This window comes from Podarcis liolepis, assembly GCF_965112155.1.
Source record: "Podarcis liolepis genome assembly, chromosome: 3".
NCBI lineage: Eukaryota > Metazoa > Chordata > Lepidosauria > Squamata > Lacertidae > Podarcis > Podarcis liolepis.
In genome coordinates this window covers 118,774,041-118,795,413 of record NC_139557.1, presented here as the reverse complement: position 1 = coordinate 118,795,413, position 21,373 = coordinate 118,774,041, and the positions used below count along the sequence as shown (strand labels likewise).

Below are 21,373 nucleotides of genomic sequence, written 5' to 3'. Positions count from 1 at the left end.
TCCTGACAAACAAAATGGGGGCTAGAGGCCTTTTGCCGGAGATGCCGCCAAGATGAACAACACTGTCACCATCCAAACAAGGAAGTTCATGACCAATAGGCTGCTTCAGCATAAGCAGATGGTGATAGATGTTCTTCATCCTGGAAAGGCCACTGTTCCCAAAACTGAAACCCACGAAAAGTTGGCCAAAATGTACCAGCTAGCAAAAATCTATCATTTGCCCGACAATAAATGTTGGAAATGTAAAAAAATTGAAGGTACATTCTTTCACCTTTGGTGGACGTGCCCAAGGATTAAGGCTTTCTGGGAAATGATATATAATGAACTGAAAAAGGTATTTAAATATACCTTCTCGAAGAAACCAGAGGCCTTTCTCCTGGGCATGGTCGGCCAATTGGTGCCAAAGAAGGATTGATTTTTTTTTATGTATGCCACAACAGCAGCAAGAATACTCATCACAAAGCATTGGAAGACACAAGATCTACCCACCCTGGAAGAATGGCAGATGAAGGTGAAGAGTATATGGAATTGGCAGAAATGACTGGCAGAATCCGAGACCAGGGAGAAGAGGCGGTGGAAGAAGATTGGAAAAAAATTAAGGACTATCTAGAGAAATACTGTAAAATTAATGAATGTTAAAGGGATGTTAGATTGAAAACAAGCGGTGTTGGTAAAAAGATTAATAAAAATATGTAAATATGGATTGATAATGGTGGAAAATATATATTTATTATAGGTCAAGATGTTGAGCAAGGATAAATGATAGAGGGTAAGGATTTGCTGAACTAAATATCTGAATTGGAATACAAAAAGGGAGGTGTGAGGAGGTCAAGAAACTAGTGAGTGAAATATAAGATATGAAAATACTAATCTTTTTTCTGTTTTGCTTATTGGCGTTTTTTATTCTTTTTTCTTCTATTTTGTTAACTGTTCTCTATTGTGTATTTCTTATGTGTTTTGTTTTGTATTTTTTTAATTTTGTAGTTTTTCTTGGTTTTTGTATTCTATGTTTAAACTTTGAAGCTTTTGATTGTTTATGAAACTTTAATAAATATTACTTAAAAAAAACCCAAAATGTACAAGACAACCCCAGATGTCATTTTCGTCTTTGGCTTCAGGACTCATTTTGGAGGTGGGAAGACAACAAGCTTTGGCATGATCTACGATTCCCTCGACTATGCAAAGAAAAATGAACCAAAGCACAAACTAGCCAGGCATGGTTTGTATGAAAAGAAAAAGACTTCAAGGAAACAGGGTAAAGAACGTAATAAGAACAGGAAGAAGAAAGTCAGAGGAACAGCTAAAGCAAATGTTGGTGCTGGCAAGAAGTGAGCCAGCAGTGGATTTTAACAGAAATTAAATTATCCTGGCAGAAAATATATGGAGATTGTACTGTTGTGTTGCATTCCGGTCAAATAAATTCTGTGAAAACTCAAAAAAAGGGGGGGGGACTAGAGTGTTCAACTGGGTTCTGCAAGAGCAGGGTTCAAATTTTCACTTGGCCATGAAGCTCACTCTCAGCCTAACTTACCTCACAGGGTTGTTGTGAGGATGAAGTGGGGATGAGAACTATCTAATAGCACCAAAGAGAGAACTGGACTGCTTGCATATTGAATAACATTTATTGATTCATTGGAAGGGATTCTTCTTCTTGACAACTGAAGAAGGTTCTTGCAGCTGATCTGGGCTCCTCACACGCCTCTTCCTTCAAACGGAGTGCAACACTTGTTCATCGTTTTGTTTGGACAGTTGTTGTTGTTGAACACAAGGCCCGAGGGACACCGGGACTGAACATCAAGGCAGTATCCCCGGCCTTCGTTGCAGATAACGACTTGCGCCAAATTCTTCACTACTTCCCCCTGTCTGTGCGCTGTGTACAAAGAGCTGGTGATGGAGAGGCCTTTAGGATTTGGTTATCATCACAAAAATATACAAAACAGGGCTGCTGATTTTCTCTTTTGAATATTTTAAAGAGTTGCTTTTACCTTTTTCCAGATAATTTTATTCTTTTATTCTGGTAAACCACTTGGAGGTTCTCCCCCACTTCAAGTGGTGAATAAATATTATGAAATAAACAATAAACATAGAAATAACTAGTTACAGGTAGGTAGCTGTGTTGGTCTGCCATTGTCGAAACAAAATTTAAAAAATCCTTCCAGTAGCACCTTAAGGTAAAGGTAAAGGGACCCCTGACTGTTAGGTCCAGTCGTGGACGACTCTGGGGTTGCAGCACTCATCTCGCTTTACTGGCTGAGGGAGCCAGCGTACAGCTTCCGGGTCATGTGGCCAGCATGACTAAGCCACTTCTGGCGAACCAGAGCAGAGCATGGAAACGCCGTTTACCTTCCTGCCAGAGCGGTACCTATTTATCTACTTGCACCTTGACGTGCTTTCGAACTGCTAGGTTGGCAGAGTAGCACCTTAGAGACCAACTAAGTTTGTTATTGTACCTTAGAGACCAACTAAGTTTGTTATTGTACCTTAGAGACCAACTAAGTTTGTTATTGGTATGAGCTTTCGTGTGCATGCACACTTCTTCAGATACAGTGTGCATGTACATGAAAGCTCATACCAATAACAAACTTAGTTGGTCTCTAAGGTGCTACTGGAAGGATTTTTTTTATAGAAATAACTAAATGAAGACCCAGGACATTAAAAGTCCATTATATTAAAAACAGCATCAATGTGCCTGGAATGTATTTATCCACTAGTGTGATTCATAAAGCGATACATCGCTTTCCCCTTCAGCACAAACCAAGCCCTGTCTCTGTATCCTCAGATGAAGATCCATACCTGATATCAGGCACTCAGGGTTTTAAATCATGAGCAAACATTCACACTTGTGCGTGTAGGCGACTCATTGAATATCTCTCACTCTTACAAGGTATTGTGTTAACACCACAATTGGATGGAAGAGTTCAGAAGCGACATCTGCTCGTGACTGAAATCTTTCTGTGGATTGGCAGTCATTAGCTTGCAGGGTTGCCATATGTCCTCTTTTTCCAGGACACATCCTCTTTTTTGTGGGTAGAGTCGTATAGCGATCCATAGTTAAAAGCATAAGTTGGCAAATGTGTCCTCTTTTTTTGCTCTTCAAAATATGGCAATCCTAGCAGTACCTGACTGACTCCAGCTACAAAAGCTGAGGCTGCTGAAAAGGCCAGAGACCATATTGGCAGAGATTCCAGGAAGACCTGTCCTCTGCCTTACAGACCTTTTCCACCTGGCCTGGGAGGGCAGGACCTGGACTGACTCCAGCTACAAAAGCTAAGGTTGCTGAGGTATTGTCTGGAGAGGGTTGTTGGGGGTGGTTTTTGCTGTTATTATTATTTTTATATTTTTATTTTAGATCAAATTATTTATATGGAAATTGTTCAATTTGGTTCTGTACTTTTTGATGGTTTGTTTATTGTTTATGACTACATTAAAACATCAAACAGTATCAGAGATGCATAGAACTGTATAGCTGGGAGGGACCCCAAGGGTCAAATAAAGCAATCCAGAAAAAAAATCAAATATATAGTATACATTCAAAGCAATATAATTTAAACTAAAATATTAACTTAAAGATTTCAAAACAAAACATTGCAAAAGAGGCCCACTGTAGAATGCACATGCAATGCAGCAAAGTTAACAAAAAAACTTAAACATTTCAAAAGTCAACATTATTGAAGGAAGTAAAATACGAAATGCACATTTAAAGCAGCATGATGAACTAGAGCACAAAATATTGTCATAAGCATAGGAAACTTACCTTAAGCATAAGAATAATCAGAACTGCTCTCTTACCTGCAATAGTACTGAAGACAAGAACAACCTGTACAGCTAGACTGAGGTAAGGAAACATCATGGCTGGAGTTTTCTCTGATGGCCAGAGGAAAGAGACTCTAAGGCACAGGGAAGGCAACTTTGCATGCAGCTAGGAGGTTCCCTCTATTTATAGAGTCACAGTGCCCACACAATGTTGAAAGAAAACTATATGTTTCTGCATTGGAATATTGCGAGCAGGTATTCCTTGCAACTTTGCCTTTCAACATCGGAACAACGAATATCTCCCTCACATCTATTTTCTCCTAAGTATATTTAATTTTGGGACATGGGTGGCGCTGTGGGTTAAACCACAGAGCCTAGGACTTGCCGATCAGAAGGTTGGCGGTTCGAATCCCCACAACAGGGTGAGCTCCCATTGCTCGGTCCCAGCTCCTGCCAACCTAGCAGTTTGAAAGCACGTCAAAGTGCAAGTAGATAAATAGGTACCATTCTGGCGGGAAGGTAAACGGCGTTTCCGTGCACTGCTCTGGTTCGCCAGAAGCGGCTTAGTCATGCTGGCCACATGACCCAGAAACTGTACACTGGCTCCCTCTGCCAATAAAGCGAGATGAGCGCTGCAACCCCAGAGTCAGTCATGACTGGACCTAATGGTCAGGGGTTCCTTTACCTTTATGGTTAATTTATCTGGACACTTTCCTAAGAATTGTCTGTGGGGAAAAACTTTTCTGTGTTGTGTTCCAGGCGTTGCTGCTTATTTGCACATTGATTAACAGAAATCATCATCATTATCATTATCATCATCATCTGTTAATTAATGTGCAAATAAGCAGCAGCGCATGGAACACAACACAGAAAAGTTTTTCCCCACAGACAATTCTTAGGAAAGTGTTGGGAAAGATTGAGGGCACAAGGAGAAGGGGACGACAGAGGACGAGATGGTTGGACAGTGTTCTCGAATATACTAACATGAGTTTGACCAAACTACGGGAGGCAGTGGAAGACAGGAGTGCCTGGCGTGCTCTGGTCCATGGGGTCATGAAGAGTCGGACATGACTGACTAAACAACAACAACAACAACAACAAATTTTAGTTATACCCAGCCCTCCCTGGCCGAGACCGGGCTCAGGGCAGCTAACACCAAATATATAACACATTAAAAACACAAAATCAAACGATTAGTTTAAAATACAATTTGAATCTCATTTAAAATCAAAATAAAATTAAGTGGTAACCCATGAATCATAACCATAGGGGTAAGAAATTAAAAGTTCACCAGGCCCGGCCACCTGTGCTGGTCCCATATGGGCCAATGGAAAGAGCCAAGGAGGCCACTTACATACAGGGTCCTATAGAAAGAAGGGGGTCAGACTGGGCCTGGACTGAAGGCCTGGTGGAACAGCTCCGTCTTGCAGGCCCTGCGGAAAGATGTCAAATCCCGCAGGGCCCTAGTCTCTTGGGACAGAGCGTTCCACCAGGCTGGGGCCAGGGCTGGTCGAGCATTTCCCTCCTTTTGCAAATGCTGCTGTCAATTTCACGATGGCTGGACAGAAAGGAAGTGAAAAGTCAGTTAGCAGCTTCATCAGAATGCAGCTGGACGCAATCACTTGCAGTTGGCCTGTTCATAGAATCATAGAATTTGTGCAGTTGGAAGGGAACGTGAGAGTCATCAAGTTCAACCTTCTGCAATGCTGGAATCTCAGCTAAAGCATCCCTGACAGATAACCATCCAAACTCTGCTTAAAAACTGCCAAGGGAGGAGAGTCCAGCACCTGCCAAGGGAGACTGCTGCATTGTCGAACAGCTCTTACTATCAGAAAGTTCTTCCTGATGTTTAGTTGGAAACCCCCTTCTTGTAACTTGAAGCGGTATTCCTCATTGGAATATACTGATGTCTCCTGCTACTATGGTGTAATAATGGTGATGTTTCACAAAGCAAATATAACTGAACTGTGAAAACTCTACACAGGAATGCCATGAAACCTTCTGAAGATATTATATACAGTGGCACCTTGGGTTAAGAACTTAATTGGTTCTGGAGGTCCGTTCTTAACCTGAAACTGTTCTTAACCTGAGGTACCACTTTAGTTAATGGGGCCTCCCGCCGCCACCGCACAATTTCTGTTCTCATCCTGAAGTAAAGTTCTTCACCTGAGGTACTGTAGCCTTATTAGACTTTAACGGTTGGTGAGCTCTGTGTTGCTCCCGGACAGGAGGAAGGAAGTCAAATGACACCGAGGGTTGGTTCAGAGAAAGAGTTCTTTATTCCTGCTCTCCAGAACAGCAGAAAGGCACTTGTGTGGTCAGTCCACAGCAAGTTCAAAGAAATGAGAGATTTCATGCAGTATATATATCCTACAGGCACCCTCTCCCCCTTCCCCAGGAATCCAAGCACCAGCTTGTACACGCAAGTTGACATCACAGATGTTCCTGCTCTGGTTACTCTTAACCATAAAAGGGTTTTCCTTCCTGTACTTCTGACCATAAAAGGGCATTCCTGTTCTTACACTCTTATCTTGGAGCAAGAGGTCAGCAACTCCAAGAACACACTCTGGCGCTGTTCCTGGACTAGGTCTGTGCATTTTTGTGGTCTTTGTGGTCAGGGTGTAAGATAAGGCCCAGAGTGTCATCCCTGCTCCACTTTGGAATAGACAAGGCCATTTGTCATTACCGGCCTTCATGGACTGATAAGGGAGAGAGCTTTGAGCACTTGCTTATACAGCTGGGTTTTGGCTCAAGAGCTCAAGTTAAAGCATTTTAGAAATGCTCCCTTGGAAAAGGAAAAAAAGTGGATTTTGGGTCCCTGCACAGAAACCCATTCCTTCAGTACTATTTCTGGGTTAGTGGAGTCTGTAACCTGAAGCATCCTTAACCTGAAGCATGTGTAACCTGAGGTACCACTGTATTTTCAAATTTTGGCTAAAGGGGTGCATCATTAAGAAAATCAATTTCATTTGCTTTTCATTTCACTGCGTGATTAATCATTAAAGAGTTTATCTGGAACGAGGCTATCGAGAAAAGTTGGATTGCCAAGATCTGGCTGGATGAGACAGAGGGCCTGTTTTTATTCAGTTGCATCTCTCTGATTCATAGTAGAGCTGGACAAGATTCACGAAAGGACCAACATGAGCAAGGTGCTGCTGCAATTCCCTGTGAAGAAAACTTGCAGCATTGGGTATGGGGGGGGGGGGGAATCAGTGCCAAGGGGGCAGTGGTGTAGCATGGGGAGCTCAGGGACAATTGCCCTTGGTGCAAAATTGTGAGGGGTGCGAAATTTCAACACTCAGTGCTGCCTCAATGCAACTGTGCACTTCCGTCACTGGACTTGGTTGAAAATGGATTTCTCCATGTGAACCAGGAAGTGACCTCTCCAGACAACGGAACAACTCTTCTTTTCTTATGTCTATGTCCTGGGTGATGTGGACGCCATTAGGCAGTTGAATGTGCATGTGCACTCTGTCTGTTTCTCTCTGTCCCAGCCACCCAGTTTCTCTCTGTTCTCTATGGCCCCGGGCACTTGCAACCCACGCTACACCACTGCAAAGGGGGAAATGATAGAGGTGTGTAAGTGTATACTTCTGGGTTTCGCAGCTCGCATATGCGCAGAAGTGCTCTATCACGCCGCGCATGTGCACAGAAGTGGCACCTCTAGTTACGGATTTTTTGGGGGTGCACATGGCACCCCGGAACGAATTAGATCTGTAACCAGAGGTACCACTGTGCTTCTCACAACACAGAATTAAATGGTGGAATTTGCTCCTACAAGAAGTAGTAATGGCCATCAGCTTGGGCCTTGATCCAACAGCCTTTTCTTATGAGAGATCCAGTGTGCTATAAATGTCAGCTTCGTGTAAATACCAATTTGGACATTTCAAGGCCATATATCAACATATATGTTTAAATTAAGATGGATGTATCAATGGTTGATGTATGTGAGCTGATGGGGGGGTGGGAAGGTAATGTTCCTCTCTTTCACTTTTTCTTTCTCTGTCTTTCTCCCTCCTCTTTTCCCCTTTCATTTGATATATGAAATAAATTATACAAAGCATCAAGTGTGAAAGGGAGTGCAGTTTCGAGGGGCACAGGCAGCAAACACAGTGCCCTCCAGATTTCGCTGGACTACAAATCCCATCACGCCCCATCATTGGCCACATTGGCAGAGGTGATGGACATTGTAGTCTAAAGATATCTGCAGGTAAGGTTGACTGATTGTGCATGAAGGATTTTGCTGGTGTAACCATCTAGCTTACTGCCTGACACAGTTCCTGAGCTGAACCTGATCTTGATGTTTGATTTGTTGCCAGGATGTTGACTTCTAGGGTCCAGAAATGGAGATGAATGAGATGAAGAAGAAAACAAGAAAAAGAGGTTAGTTTGCAACACAGAGCAAGAGGAAGAGGCTTCAGTTAAGGATGACGCCACCAAGGGACTATTATGACATGTTCTGTCATGTGCCTTGTGACACCAGCTGCCCATTGCCAAAAGCTCTAAAGCAACTTCTTTTTATTAACAACAGTTAGACCACAAGGGAAACTGTCAGGCACTAGATCACTCTTTCTTCAGTGCCAAAGGACCACATTTGGAATGCTGTGTACTGTTCTGGTTAGTTCACCTCAAAAAGGATGTTGCAGGGTTGGAAACAGTTCAGAGAAGCTCATCAAAATTACCAACGTGATGGAGCAACTCCCCTATGAAGAAAAGCTGCAGCATTTCGGACCTTTTTATTTAGAGAAAAGGTGAGTAAGAGGCGAGGTGATAGAAGTTTATAAAATGATGAATGACATGTTGTTGTTGTTTAGTCATTTAGTCGTGTCCAACTCTTCGTGACCCCATGGACCAGAGCACTCCAGGCACTCCTGTCTTCCACTGCCTCCCGCAGTTTGTTCAAACTCATGCTGGTAGCTTCTTACAATCCAGATTCCTATGAAACATTTTTCTTTACAGCATTGGACTTTCCTTTCACTTCCAGGCATATCCGCAACTGAGTGTCCTTTCGGCCTTGGCCCAGCCACTTCATCAGCTCTGAATCTACTTGTACTTGTCCTCCGCTCTTCCTCAGTAGCATGTTGGACGCCTTCTGACCTGAGGGGCTCATCTTCCAGCGTCATAACTTTTATATGCCTGTTGTCTTTGGCCATGGAGTTTTCTTGGCAGGGATACTGGAGTGGCTTGCCGGTTCCTGCTCCAGGTGGATCACGTTTGGTCAAAGCTCTCCACTATGACCTGTCCATCTTGGGTGGCCCTGCAGGGCATAGCTCATAGCTTCTCTGAGTTATTTTTTTTAAAAGTAATTTTTATTGCATTTTTTTCAATCACAGACAGAAGAAAAAAAAGAAAAAGAAAAGACAAGAAAAGAAGATAAAAAGAATCATAACCTTTCAACAACTTATTTCAATTTTCTATCGAACTTCCCCACATCTCCCGCACAATGCATTCTTAACAATAAATTTATCAGCAAATTATAACCTTGTTTCATGTGTTTCTTTTGTACTTTCAATTGCAATTTAAGTTTAAATCCCTTATTATCCATTTACTCTGAAAACAAAACATATTATCATTTTTCACCATTTAAACTTTGATTCTTTCAATAATATTATCCAATTTCATATATATTGCACTCTCATTGCTGGGGCTAACATTTCAAGTCATGCGTCATTTTATAGTTCATATAACTTATAAAATTTTTGCAAATAGTCCTTAAATTTTTTCCAATCCTCCTCCATTGCTTCTTCTCCCAGATCTCGGATTCTGGCGGTCATCTCGGCCAACTCCATGTAGTCAATCAATTGCGTTTGCCACTCTTCCAGTGTGGGCAAATCTTGAGTCTTCCAATATTTGGCGATAATAATTCTTGCTGCTGTGGTAGCATACATAAAAAACGTTCTATCCTTCTTTAACACCTTTTGGCCCAGCTTCTCTGAGTTATTCAAGCCCCTTCGCCACGGCAAGGCAGTGATCCATAAAGGGGATGAATGACATAGAGAAAGTATAAAATATGCCCCACTCCACACAATCAATCACAGGACATGATGCATGCACACCATTTGAAAGTATACCTGAAGGAGCATCTCCACCCCCATCATTCAGCCTGGACACTGAGGTCCAGCTCTGAGGGTCTTCTGGTGGTTCCCTCATTGCAAGAAGTGAGGTTACAGGGAACCAGGCAGAGGGCCTTCTCAGTAGTGGCGCCTGCCCTGTGGAATGCCCTCCCTTCAGATGTGAAGGAAATAAGCAGCTATCTTATCTTTAAAAGACATGTGAAGGCAGCCCTGTTTAGGGAAGTTTTTAATATTTAATGCTGTATTGTTTTTAACACTCGATTGGGAGCCGCCCAGAGGGGCTGAGGAAACTCAGCCCGATGGGCGGGGTATAAATAATAAAATCATCATCATCATCATCATCATCATCATCATTATAATGGCAATGCCTATCAATGTGAAGGAGCCCTCAAATATTTTATGGGGGGGGCAAAGACCCCTTGGCCCCTAGGAGTTGTCTCCTTTGCTCTCTCATGATGCAAGAACTCATGGCCTACCAATGAAGCTGAATGCTGGAAGATTCAGGACTGATGAAATAAATTACTTATTTACGCAGCGCATAGTTAAACTATGGAATTCACTTCCGCAGGAGGCAGAGACAGCCATCAACCTGGATGGCTTTAAAAGAGGATTAGACCAACTCATGGAAGAGACAGCTATTGTTGTTGTTTAGTCACTTAGTCGTGTCCGACTCTTCGTGACCCCATGGACCAGAGCATGCCAGGCACTCCTGTCTTCCACTGCCTCCCACAGTTTGGTCAAACTCATGCTGGTAGCTTCGAGAACACCATCCAAACATCTCGTCCTCTGTCGTCCCCTTCTCCCTGTGCCCTCCATCTTTCCCAACATCAGGGTCTTTTCCAGGGAGTCTTCTGTTCTCATGAGGTGGCCAAAGTATTGGAGCCTCAGCTTCAGGATCTGTCCTTCCAGTGAGCACTCAGGGCTGATTTCCTTCAGAATGGAGAGGTTTGATTTTCTTGCAGTCTATGGGACTCTCAAGAGTCTCCTCCAGCACCAGAATTCAAAAGCATCAATTCTTCGGCGATCAGCCTTCTTTATGGTCCAGCTCTCACTTCCATACATCACTACTGGGAAAACCATAGCTTTTACTATACGGACCTTTGTTGGCAAGGTGATGTCTCTGCTTTTTAAGATGCTGTCTAGGTTTGTCATTGCTTTTCTCCCAAGCTATTGTTGGCTACAAGCTATTATGAGTATGCTCTACTGCCCCATTTGGGAGTCAGCAGTTCTTCTAAATACCAGTTGCTGGATACCACAGGAGGGAAGAGTGCACTTGTGTTTGTATCTTGCTTGCTGGTTTCCCACAGGGATCTGGTTGGCCACTGTGAGAACAGGATGCTAGACCAGATGGGCCATTGGCCTGATCCAGCAGACTCTTCTTGTGTTCTTAATCATTCTTATCTTCTTGATCATCTGGTTGCCCTTCTCCAAACCTTTCCAATATCCAGAAATGGTGAGACCTTTCTTTTGCCATCCTGGTTCCAGGTTGTCTACTTTGCTATCCATCATTAGTCTCACATCAAGCAGACCCATTTAGAATACCAATACCCATTAGCTTAAAGGTAAAGGGACCCCTGACCGTTAGGTCCAGTTGCGGATGACTCTGGGGTTGTGGCGCTCATCTCACTTTATTGGCCGAGGGAGCAGGCATACAGCTAATGGGTCATGTGGCCAGCATGACTAAGCCGCTTCTGGTGAACCAGAGCAGCGCACGGAAATGCCGTTTACTTTCCTGCCAGAGTGGTACCTATTTATCTACTTGCACTTCGACGTGCTTTTGAACTGCTAGGTTGGCAGGAGCAGGGACTGAGGAATGGGAGCTCACCCTGTTACGAGGATTTGAACAGCCAACCTTCTGATCAGCAAGCCCAAGGCTCTGTGGTCTAGATCACAGCGCCACCCATGTCCCTGTATGAACATTAGGAACACCCTATACTGGCATTGTAGCTATCCAGAGAATAGAAGTGAAGAACCCACATCCACCCATTAGCTTAGGTTCATTCAATTTAATGAGTCAGTTTGGAGTAAAACCTAATTGGCTGCAACTCATGAAATATAAAGGAAACCAGCACCTGAAACACAGAACAAGCAGCAATTACAGGATAAAGGCATATGGAAACCTCAGGAGGGATGCCCAGCTAAATAAATTGTGTGCAGTGTCTGGAGAGAGAGGGAGAGAGTTCAGTTGCTGAAAGGGATAGCTGCAAGAAATACCCGTTTGCAATGTTTCCCACTCGGGTGCAGAAACGTATAGGTTTATTTCAACATTGCATGGGCATTGCAACTCTATAAGTAGAGGGAACCTCCTAGGTTCACTCAGAGTCAACTTCCCTCTGCCTTTGAACGTCTTCCCCCAGCAGTCAGAGAGATCTCAGAGGAACCCCTAGCCATGAGGCTCCTTTATCTCAGCTTTGCTGTGGTTGTTCTTGCCTTCAGTGTTGCTGCAGGTAAGTGGGCAGCTCAGGCTGGGAACTGAAAAGACAGGACCTGTGAGAACATGCATTTAAAAACTGAGTGGTTGTAATTGTGATGGATCTACAGGGGAAGGTAATCCCTGCTGGGACCAGTATCCTAAAAAAGAAAAGAAAAAGGAAGAATCCTACTAAGTTGCCACCACAGGCTGACCTTGACCTGAAGACTGTTGGGCAAGGGGTAATTGGTCTTTTTTGAGCTGGGGACCACATTGACCCATGGTCAACCCTCCAAGATATTGAAGATTGCTTTCTAGAGCCAATTGGTAGCTGCTCACTTTTGCTGAGCACACCCCTTTGTTGCATATTTAGCAGATTAATTGCGCTGTAGAAAGCGTGCTGGGGAAACAATGAAGGAATGCAAAAATTTATTTTGCTTGGCTTGAATTACAAAAACAAAAACTCCTCTTACATTAAATCTGTAAGTATGACCCATTCACCAGGGTACTGAGAGACGTACACACTGCTCTTTATACACCATACCCAATCGCTGACACAACTTAATTAACGCAACTTAACAGCACCTGCTATACTGCGTCACAGCGGTAAAACTAGGTCATGATATTTACTCTGGCCTTTAAAGAGATACACATCTTGTGAAACAATAATGAACCTTAATATTTAAATAAAGCATTCAACACCCTTCACTTGCCCCCTAGTAACTACGTTCTCTTTTATCTAAACTACTCTTGCCTCACAAATATACCCATTGTTTTTCTTCCAATAACCATTCATATATATATAATAATAATAATAATATGTGCATTTGAATCTGAGGTCTGAGGTCTGGACAGTGGGAGAGAATGAGGAGAGGCCAGCTCCTTTCTAAAATTAATTTATTAATTTATTGGGGTATGTGCTGCTGTTTTGTTTGTTTGTTTGTCTTGGTAAATCTATCAAATGTAGTTTTCAAGTGCAAACCAACCTAGAAATGTGCACATTTTTATTACCATCACGGGACCCTAAAGGCTTTCTTCTCTTTCCATGTAGGTCATGCACATATGGAAGGGAGACTAAGGCCCTGCAATGGCGGTCGGGGATACTGCCTGGATATTCAGTTCCCGTGCCCCTCAGGCCTTCAATTCATTAACAACACCTGTCCTAACCCAACAATGTTTTCTTGCTGTACTCCAGTCCAATGAAGAAGTGAGCGAGGAGCCAAAAACCTGTTGTCCTTTCCCACTACCATCATTCAGAAAAAGAATCCGTCGTCGCACTCTGTTCAATAAATAAACCATTGGTTCAAGGTCACTGCAACCAGGCTGGGGTTTCCTTCCTGTTCGTGGGCACATTGCATGCTTTTATCAGATTTGCTGTGACCCAGTGGGGCTGTCATAGTGGTTGCGCATAATGCTTTCTGCTGGTTAAGAGGGTGGGACCCGAAACGACGGGTTCAAATGACAAGGGAGGAGATTCCCGTTAAACATGAGAAAGACCTTTCTTATGACAGGAGTTGATAGAATCATAGAATATTAGAACGGGAAGGGACCCAAGGGCCATCTAGTCCAACCCCTGCAATGCAGGAATCTCAGCTAAAGCACCCATGACAGGTGGCCATCCAACCACTGCTTCAAAACCTTTAAGGGAGGAGAGTCCACAACCTTCCGAGGGAGATCATTCCACTGTCGAACAGCTCTTACTGCCATAAAGTTATTTCTGATGTTTAGCTGGGATCTCCTTTCTTGTAACTTGAAGCCATTAGTTCAAGTCCTACCCTGCAGAGCAGGAGAAAACAAGATGCTACTACTACTACTACTACTACTACTACTACTACGGCAATTTATTATTTATACCCCACCCATCTGGCTAGGTTTCCCCAGCCACTCTGGGCAGCTTCCAACAGAATATTAAAATACAATAGTCTATTAAACATTAAAAGCTTCCCTAAACAGGGCTGCCTTCAAATGTCTTCTAAAAGTTGGATAGTTGTTTTTCTCTTTGACATCTGGTGGGAGGGTGTTCCACAGGGCAGGCGCCACTACCGAGAAGGCCCTCTGCCTGGTCCCTGTAACTTCGCTTCTCGCAGCGAGGAAACCGCCAGAAGGCCCTCGGCACTGGACCTCAGTGTCCGGGCAGAATTGTTCTGAGATGTAACCCAGACCACTTAGGAAGCCCATGATGGAGATGAGAACTAAATTCTCGTGAGGTAGGTAAGCTGCCACAAGACACAATTCCTTGGGAAATCCTGCAAAAACCTCATTGCAATGAATGGAAGGTCTTGGTTATTTCACTGAGATTTGCTCAGAAAATGGTCAAGACTTCCTTTCTCCTCTGCAATTGCCTGTCATGGTATCCGGTGCCTGCTGCCTAAGATGGACAACTCACTTTAGAATCATATAATTATAGAGTTGGAAGGGACCCCAATGGTCATCTAGTCCAACCCCCTGCAAAGTAGGAAACACAACTAAAGAATCCCGGAAGAATAAGAAATCAAGATAACATTTTATATGAAAGAATGGCAATGATTTACTGAATATTTACAGATAAATTATAAACAGATAAAAGCATTGGCAGGATTACTGTAATAATCTGCAGTTTTATAAGAGTATAAGGAGTGCTTTTTTCTTTAAAAATGTCTAAGGCTACTCTCATTTTCCTACTCATATTGAAATACTGCCCCTCAATGAGGCCAAACTTAGATTCACAAAATGTTTAGGTGTATGCATACGCCTGCATACCCCCAGAAAAAAGCACTGAGTATATATTTAAAAAGGAATGCGGGTGACGCTGTGGGTTAAACCACAGAGCCTAGGACTTGCCGATCAGAAGGTCGGCGGTTTGAATCCCTGCGTCGGGGTGAGCTCCGGTTGCTCGGTCCCTGCTCCTGCCAACCTAGCAGTTCGAAAGCATGTCAAAGTGCAAGTAGATAAATAGGTACCGCTCCGGCGGGAAGGTAAATGGCGTTTCCATGTGCTGCTCTGGTTCGCCAGAAGTGGCTTAGTCATGTTGGCCACATGACCCGGAAGCTGTCTGCGGACAAACGCCGGCTCCCTCGGCCAAAAAAGCGAGATGAGCGCTGCAACCCCAGAGTCGGTCATGACTGGACCTAATGGTCAGGGGTCCCTTTACCTTTATATATTTAAAGAAGATGAAATAAATGAGCAAATTTGGTTAATTTGCAGAAGATATTAAAAATAAATTTAAGGAACCGCAGAAAGAAGGGGAAGGAAGTCAAGTTTTGAAATGTCAAAAGGATTGTAAAATAAGTGAAATGTATAAAATTAGTGAAAAGTATAATTAAATAAATGAAAATTGAAAAAAAAGAACCCAAAGAATCTCTGACAGATGGCCATCTGACCTTGCCTCACGGTAATGCAGCTATCGTTTTCACAAGTTTTTAATCACAGATCACATTGCTTGTTTAGGCACTGCCCCTGGGACCAAGGCTTCCCAAGACAAGTGAACAAGGAACATCCATTAAGATGTAGAAAAATGTGGTTTGTCTGCTTGATTGCATAATGTACAGGTGATAAGAAGCAATTTGGTCATGACACTAACCTCTTTTATGAAGAAAGGGTTAGGCTGTGTGGATGTTCTTGGCTTAGGAGGAAAGGATGACGAGAATAAGGACTTGATCGAGCAGCCTTTGACAGCTTGGTGTCCCCCAGATGTTTTGTAAAGCAATGATTGTGGAGCGTTAGTGATTTCTGTCCATTCAGAGCCTTGGAACTGAGGGTCAGATTTGGCAAGATTTCAGTGATGGTGAAATCTTCTTATGGATGATGGAATAAAATCACTATTTTGTTTTTCTTTAAAAACCGAATAATGGAGAAGTTGTACATAAAACCTTGCACATCACCAAAACAAGCATATTAAAATGCATCTAAAAATGTGCAGATCAGGAGAAAAGCACACTGAAAAGTTTCTTTCTTGGAAGGTATTGCAATTGAACTTGAACTGAACAGTCCAAGCACAAGAATTTGCGTCAAACTGCATTGCAGCAAAGCTCTTAACTCACATTCCACTTTCCATTTACGTAGGTGCTGTGAACTTGTGATCATGAGATTACAGAAAATCTGTTAATTGTTATGGAAATAAAACAGCATGGCCTGGAGCACAGGACAGATTGTGAACATATGAGAAAGGTGATTCTGCAGGTAAATAAATATAAAGATAAATAAATGCTCTAGGATGAGTTAAGAGACAAGGGCCTGGAGGGATCAGATGCTGACAGTTGCTGGAAATACCTGTTTGCAGCTTTCCCCAAAGGTATGTTTCAACAGCTCTTTGGCACAGCAACACTATAAGTAAAGAGAACCACCTTGTTCCATCCAAACTCCACTTCCTTCTGCCTTGGAGCGCCTTCCCTTTGGCAGAGCTCACAGAGGAAACTGCAGCCATGAGGTTCCTTTACCTGAGCTTTGCTCTGGTCTTCATCCCCTTCCACGTTGTTGCAGGTAAGAGAGCAGCTCAAGCTCAGGGTGGAGGGTAGCATCTGCTGCAAATGCAGAAGGTCTCAGGTTCAATTGCAGGTGTTTCCGCAAAGTGCTGGGTTTCCCCCCTGACAGAAAAGCTGGAGAACTGCTGCCTCTCAATGTACACAATTCTGAACTAGTGTGACTGGGTTTAAGTGAGCTTCCTATCCTGTGTGGCTGCCGAAATAGGGGTGGTGAAGGAAAGCATTTCATAATAAAACTGAATCTGAATAAATGACTTTTGAGAAAGCAGCAACGTCCAGACTGCATGCTGAGGCGGCACTCCAGGTTCCATCGTGGTCATTTACATTGTTCAGGTAAGTAGCCGTGTTGGTCTGATGCAGTCAAAATAAATAAAACAAAAACTAAAAAATTGTCCAGTAGCACCTTAGAGACCCACTAAGTGTGTTCTGGGTATAAGCTTTCGTGTGCATGCACACTTCTTCAGATAACTGATATATTTTTGTGAGTTTGGAGGGGTTAGTGTGCATGATGCCCAAGTCCTTTCTGATTGCTGGATTCAGCAAGGGTAGAAATCTAATGGAAGATTTCATTGCTGAACTAGCCAGACAAGCTTCTTTGTGAGAGAATGACCACCATAGTTGCTACCTGTCAGAGCTGCTTCCAGATCCTAGCTCACAGAGGATCACGCTAGCCAGCGATCATTTAGTAAAAGTCTTTATTGAGTTACAGTTTCCATTCTCAAGCTGCTGCGTGCAACTCTACGTCTTATGGGTTAGACCGGCGAAGCTCCGTCTGAGTCTCCGCCCCTTGTACACCAACTTAATATCCTAGCCTTACTCCACCTTTTCCGCCTGTCTGTTCTTCTCTGGGTCCCTCTGCCCCCCTGGGTCTCTTCCTTCCGGGATTCTTCTGACGCCGACCCCCCAGACCCTCCTGTCTCCTTGCGCCGGGCTTTAGGACCTGGCTCCCTTTCCGGGCTGCTTACTGCGCCACCTTCCTGTGCATTTGAACTTGGCGCGCGCGCCCAACCTTCCACTTTCCGTCTGACCATTTCTTCGCTCCCCGATGGAGGTGTGGCCACTCCTGACTCGTGCCCTCCCTCCTGTTGTGAGCTGCCAGCGCTTGATACCTGACGCCCTTCCTCTCCCCTGCTCTCTGTTGGTGACGCTGGTCCCGATTTCCAACTGCTCCCCTCTGATCCCCCTCTGGCCCTTTCTTCCTGGGGTGTCCCCCTAGGCTCCCCCCTTGCCCTGACCACTGGTGCTCCTTTCTGTGAATCTTCTGATTCACTGGAAAGACTCGGAGATCTCGGGTCGTCGTCATCACTCATCTTTTCTTCTGCCTCCTCCCCCTCGCTCTCTGTTTCCTCCCTTGCCCTTGCCTCTGCTCCTGAACCCCTGACACTACCTAAAGACCCAATGAGTATAACCAAAGAAGTGATAGTGTTCCCTGGGCAAATGGGTGGGCCTTTCCCCCTCCTCACCTGGCTGATAGTGAGAAGGGCAGTAGCCAGCACTGTTGGATGTGCGCTGAAGAATACGCAGGCTGCAGGCAGAAGCCAGAGAGGGAGAGCTGTCTGGCTTTTCTCTGCCACCTGACTCCCGGTGGAGTACAGGATCAGGTTTAAGGTGCAGGTTTTAACCTTAAAGCCCTATACGGCCTAGGACCCTCGTACCTACGGGACCGCCTCTCCTGGTATGCCCCACAGAGGAACTTACGGTCTTCAAATAAAAACATCTTGAAAGTCCCAGGCCACAGAGAAGTTAGGCTGGCCTCAACTAGAGCCAGGGCTTTTTCGGCTGTGGCTCCGATCTGGTGGAACGCTCTGTCACAAGAGACCAGAGCCCTGTGGGACTTGACATCTTTCCACAGAGCCTGCAAGACAGAGCTGTTCCACCAGGCCTTTGGTGGAGCTCTGGCCCAGTGGTTGCCAGTGGCTTGAATTAATTACCGTATTTTTTGCACCACAACACTCACTTTTTTCCTCCTAAAAGGTAAGGGGAAATATCTGTGCGTGTTATGGAGGGAATGCCTACGGGTGGCATGCCTACAGATTTTCCTCCTCTAAAAACTATGTGCGTGTTATGGTTGGATGCGTGTTATAGAGCGAAAAATACGGTGATTTTATAATGAATGATTTTAGAGTGTTGTTTGTGCTGTACTTTTGTACTGTTTTATTATTGTTAGCCGCCCTGAGCCCGGCTTCGGCTGGGGAGGGCGGGATATAAATAAAATTTATTATTATTATTATTATTATTATTATTATTATTATTATTATTAACCACTACATTAGCCTGGGTCTCATTCTTGAAAATGCTCCTTCAATGCTCAAAACAAAACGTTGTCAACCAATTACTGTCCTTTTTTTTTTGCACAAGAAGTCTTCTCAAATCATGACAATTTATGTCCCTCTCTTTTGACAGGGCAACTTACAAGCTGCAAAGAACAGGGAGGATATTGCCAGGTGCCACTAACTCTGAAATGTCCCTATGGAAATATTCCAGCCAACTGTGGCTTTAATGGAAACTGCTGCAAGCGTAAGTGAAACACAGTGAGTTGGCTATGCTAACAAGGGGGAATGTTTGTTCATTTTTAATACTGCTTTTTCATTCTGATTTCCTGATCTACGCTCTAGATCTTCACTGGAGGAAGCAGAAGCAGGGCTTGTGCTAAAGGAAACAGTGATCAATCACTTTATAAATCAGAATAGCTGATAATTGTCTCAGGGCATACTAACCCTATTCTTAGTAGTACAAAGTATGATTCAGTTCTCAAGCTGCACTTCTAGGTTCTGCATCAAGTGACCAAACTGAGCCTTCTAATGTGTATTTTTCTCCATGAGGCTTTGTTTCGTCAGAATCGAGTACACTGGTACCTCAGGTTACAAACGCTTCGGGTTACGTGTTTTCAGGTTGGGGACCATGGGAAACCGAGAAGTACTGGAAAGCGTTACTTCCGGGTTTCGCCGCTCACACATGCGCAGAAGCGCCAAATCGCATAAAGCGTGTGCGCAGACGCGGCCCTGCAGGTTACGAACGCTGTGGGTTGTGGACGTGTCTTCGTCACGGTTTACATCCGCAGCCCGAGGTTCCACTGTACACACTTCCAGAGCTAATGCTAAATACATTAATTCTGGTAAATGAGCCACCATAGCCACTAGAGGGCCTTGAAAATTGGTGTCCTGGGCTTTTTAAACTGGTCTACTTATGTACTATCTGAAACCAAAAGGGCACATTGCCTGCCAGAATTCTTTTCAGCGGACTAGGCCTGCACGCCTTCTTCCCTGTCTGCTACAGATTCCTGCATTTCAGGGTAGCATACCCTCCAACATTTCTCCAATGAAAATAGGGACATCCCATTCCATCATGATAATTCAACTATGTATACCCCACACATCTTATTGGGTTTGCCCAGCACTCTCGGCAGCTTCCAAAATATATATAATAACATAATAAAACATTAAATATTATAAAATCTTCAGATGGCTCTGGTGCTAGATAACTCCATACCCTCCCACATTTCTCCAAGGAAAAGTGGGGGACACTGGTGGTGCTGTGGGTTAAACCACAGAGTCTAGGGCTTGCCGATTGGAAGGTTTGTAGTTTGAATCCCCGCGACGGAGTGAGCTCCCATTGCTCAGTCCCTGCTCCTGTAGATAAATAGGTACCGCTCTGGCAGAAAGGTAAACGGCGTTTCAGTGCACAGCTCTGGTTCACCAGAAGCGGCTTAGTCATGCTGGCCACATAACCCAGAAGCTGTACACCGTCTCCCTCGGCCAGTAAAGCGAGATGAGTACTGCAACCCCAGAGTCGTCCGCGACTGGACCTAATGGTCAGGGGTCCCTTTACCCTTTACCTAAGGAAAAGTGGGATATTCTGGGATCAAATCAGAAACCAGGATGGTTTCTCTAAATCAGGGATATCCCTGAAAAATAGGGACACTTGGAGGGTCTGGGGTAGGACTAGATGTTATTTTGAGCCCTTCAAACTCTACAATTCTATGATCCTCTTGCATCTTCTGAAGGTGAGGAATCTGACTTTGGGGCCATCAACAATAGTTCTCTTGTTTCTTTGATGCAGATAAACCACCAACAATGCCCGCGTGTGATAGCCTGGGAGGGTTCTGCCAAGAGGATCTCAGCAAACCCTGCCCGTCTGGTCGGACTATTCCGAGTTACTGTGGCGTCAATACACAATGCTGTGCCCTTGAGGGATACCCGTGAGCAGCCCACCTCCATGGTTGTGAACGTCTGATGGCTATGCCAGTTCTTCGGGATCTTTGCTTGTGGAAGTGGTGCAAATCTGCCCATGTGTGAAAGCAGACAATGAAATAAATGCTCAGATGAATGCTCAGATGAATAAACACAAAATAATTTCACAAAGTTGAAATAGAATGTGTATTTTTTTTGTTTTCTTTTTTAAAAGCGCCTACTGCTAAATATGACCCAACTCCAATGAAAGAACATCTTATCTGCTCAAGATCCCTCTTGACTGAAGTCCTCATCAAGTAGTCTCAGGAGCAGATAATTGCAGCCAGTGCTTTTCATGCACACAGGTTATGGGAACATGGGTGGGACAGGCTGAACTCAACCCAGACTGAAAGCATGACTGAAGTGAAGCTCATTTTGAAGGAGCCATTGCCTTGTGGGTGACCACAAATAATTGAGGGTGGCATTTAGTGCTGTTGAAGTTAATGG

General features: G+C 44.0%; 3 long non-coding RNA genes across 3 annotated transcripts; 2 read left to right on the top strand and 1 right to left on the bottom strand.

Moving 5' to 3' along the window:
* Window positions 1-1,603: 1,603 nt before the first annotated feature.
* On the bottom strand, window positions 1,604-3,899 carry LOC310702992. The gene is made up of 2 exons (XR_014523872.1): window positions 3,790-3,899; window positions 1,604-1,870 (listed from the first exon to the last, which is right to left on the bottom strand). It is a non-coding gene; the product is annotated as an uncharacterized lncRNA (long non-coding RNA).
* A 4,326-nt stretch (window positions 3,900-8,225) lies between these two features.
* Window positions 8,226-13,549, top strand: LOC310702385. The gene is made up of 2 exons (XR_014523485.1): window positions 8,226-8,504; window positions 13,289-13,549. It is a non-coding gene; the product is annotated as an uncharacterized lncRNA (long non-coding RNA).
* A 3,012-nt stretch (window positions 13,550-16,561) lies between these two features.
* Window positions 16,562-20,966, top strand: LOC310702841. Its single transcript, XR_014523680.1, has 3 exons — window positions 16,562-16,695; window positions 19,101-19,214; window positions 20,757-20,966. It is a non-coding gene; the product is annotated as an uncharacterized lncRNA (long non-coding RNA).
* The last annotated feature ends 407 nt before the right edge of the window (window positions 20,967-21,373 follow it).